This window comes from Rutidosis leptorrhynchoides, chromosome 2 (genome assembly GCF_046630445.1).
Source record: "Rutidosis leptorrhynchoides isolate AG116_Rl617_1_P2 chromosome 2, CSIRO_AGI_Rlap_v1, whole genome shotgun sequence".
Lineage (NCBI taxonomy): Eukaryota > Viridiplantae > Streptophyta > Magnoliopsida > Asterales > Asteraceae > Rutidosis > Rutidosis leptorrhynchoides.
In genome coordinates this window covers 121382867-121385657 of record NC_092334.1, presented here as the reverse complement: position 1 = coordinate 121385657, position 2791 = coordinate 121382867, and the positions used below count along the sequence as shown (strand labels likewise).

The 2791-nt window shown below is 39.7% G+C and overlaps 1 non-coding gene across 1 annotated transcript; it reads left to right on the top strand.

The window, feature by feature from the left end:
• Positions 1-963: 963 nt before the first annotated feature.
• LOC139895309 (small nucleolar RNA R71) lies at positions 964-1070 on the top strand. The gene has a single exon (XR_011775766.1). It is a non-coding gene; the product is annotated as a small nucleolar RNA R71 (small nucleolar RNA).
• Positions 1071-2791: the final 1721 nt, after the last annotated feature.

Below are 2791 nucleotides of genomic sequence, written 5' to 3'. Positions count from 1 at the left end.
AGATTGGTAGGTAGAACAAGGAAGGATAAATTTTCCGGTGTCCCATAGTTTTTCAGGAAGAGTATTTAAGAGAATGGATGAATAATCCGCGTTCAGCGGGACATTGGGTACTTCGGGTACCTTATCCTTGGTTGATAGGAGTTTCCAAAAATACTTCTAACTATGAGGATTTTTAGACACAGTGTCCAAAAATTTACCATCAAGCTTGAAATATTTCATCTTGTTATGTCTTTGCTTGAGACGGCCCGAGAATGGAATGGGTGCTTTCCAATCGGGTTTAGGTGATGACTCAATGACTACTACTGAACGGGTATTAGTTAGTTTCTTCTCCTTAAAAGAAACTAAAGGTTGGCTATGTGCCACCTTTGAGTCATTTTTAGGACAACCTAGAGAATCGAAACGTTGATTTAGCTGGCTTATTTGATTTTCAAGACTACTCAAGTGATTAGTCATGACTAAGTCAGCTGTGTTTTGTCTTGCTGTGATCATGTGGATGATTCGCAGTAGGACATCATCTGGACTTGTCTCTGGTGGGTAGTGGGTTTGGTAGGTTGGGTGTGCGGATGAGCTAGGATCTTATCGGAGTAGACAACAGAGTCCTCACATTCAGCCTCGTATACCTTGGCCGAATGTGGATCAGTACAATTCTGGCATAATTGCACTTGAGACACATGTTGCGGGAGTTTCTTTAGCTCTCTGACTTCTTTGGTGAAGTTTTCTATTTGGTCAGAGAGAAATTTGATGGTTTTATTTTCGATAGGATCGGAGGCGGAAAGCGGTGTTGCTGATGAAATTTGCTCTTCCGTGTTCCAATCGTGATGGTGCATAGTCATCTCCTCGATCAATCTCCAGGCCTCGTCAGCAGTGAAGTTCATGAAGTTACCTTGAGAAACAGCATCAAGAGTAGACTTATTGTTCTGATTCAGACCTTTGTAGAAGGTCAAAATCTGATCAGATCTCTCAAGACGGTGGTTTGGGCATCTTCGAAGCAAAAATTTGAATCTTTCCCATGCAGTGTAGAGTGATTCATCGTATGCTTGTTGAAAGTTTACGATATCATTCCTAAGTCTGATTTGTATTGATGGGGGAAAGTACTTGATTAAGTAAGTTGTTGCCATTTCCTCCCATGAGGTGATAGAGTTGAGTTCTAACCCCTCGAACCAGGTTTTTGCATGAAGAGTTAAGGAATTAGGGGACATATATAGACGAACTACATCTTGTTCAGCCCCGTTTTGCTTATATGAGTTGGATAAGGAGAGGAATCTATCTAAGTGAGAGTTTGGATCATCAATTGGTAAGCCATGAAATAGACAATGATTCTGAATGAGTTGTATGATGCTATGCTTAAGCACAAAAGATGCTCCGTTAACCTCTGGATAGAGTATCGGTCCTTCTCGTCCTTCTAACGAGGGTTTGGTGATGTCAGCGAGAGTGATGCGTGCGGCCATCGTCGAACTATCGGCAGGTAAGTGTGGATCTTGTCGGATGGGTATAATGTATGATATCGGATAGAAGAAAGGATGTGTCGGAAGAATTCTCAGCGGTGTAAGTAGGTTAAACCATCCTAAAGGTTCACTAATAAGGAAGTCCATTTTAAACTTTTTAATTAATCTAAATTAAGCTAATATTATCTAACCTAACTACGGTAAACTAGTAACTTCTAACAAAGCTAGTCTCAGTCAAAAGGGTCTCTTAAAAACTAACTAATCTAAACAGGCTCTAAATCGTACTACCGCTCCCCGGCAGCGGCGCCAAAAATTTAACTCTCTCCTTGATATGCCCACATCGGACGGTTTATTTATGCGGTGTCGTTAGGTCACAAAACGTCAATTCAGGATATCAACATAAGAAGCTGATTGTTTAATTTATATATGCTTGGCCTAAATCTATTATTCCTTCCTATGGGTTAGCAAGGGCAAATATGACCTAGGGTCGTTCCTTGAGCGGCCAAATTTGAAGCGGAGCTTATCTAGATAATTTAGTAATTAAGATGGGTTTGTACATAATTTAGTATCCAAGACTAGTGGCCAGGTTTACCTTGTGTGGAGAGGCAGGATCCTTTTGGTCCCAATAAATTGGCGACTGTTCGGAAAATCCAACAACTAAGTCCAACCGGTTTATTCTAGACACCACTCTATCTAGAATATCAAATTGTGTAAAGTCTATAGTTGAGTTGATTTGATTTATAATTTTATTTAAAATATTAAAACAATATAATTAAAATAAGCTAGCTAGCATGCAACAGCTAAGGACAGAGAAGACATGGTTCACCATGATTTAAGTTAACGTAGTGTCGGGATGATTGCGAGACACTCATTGGATAAATATACCTCAGTGTTAACACTAGATTCCCTATTAAGTGATTTTCCGATTAGCATGTCACGAGGAACTAGGCTTTGAACATTCTGATCGGATGGGCTATGCTCAACTCCCGATGCTTTATCCGGGTTAAGAATATAAGCAGCCCATCTTGGATGCAGTGCATACCTTGGGCGCACGAATAAAGTAGCATATCCATATATATATAATATCCAACCTTTCTTAACACCTTAGTGTATCATCCAAGTGAGTGGTTGTGTTTCGGATCCCTTTCTGTCAATGGTTTGATAAAATCTAAAGGTTTGTAGACAAATTAGAACCTCTGATAGTTCTCAGTCATCCTTAAAGATTTATAAGCTTAGTTTGTATTGTAGTGCGTTAAATTCCCATTTATGACTTAAACCAGCCCTTACTTAAATCTACCCAATAAATCCCTTAGTTATCCACCATGTACTAGACTTATAGTGGTTCC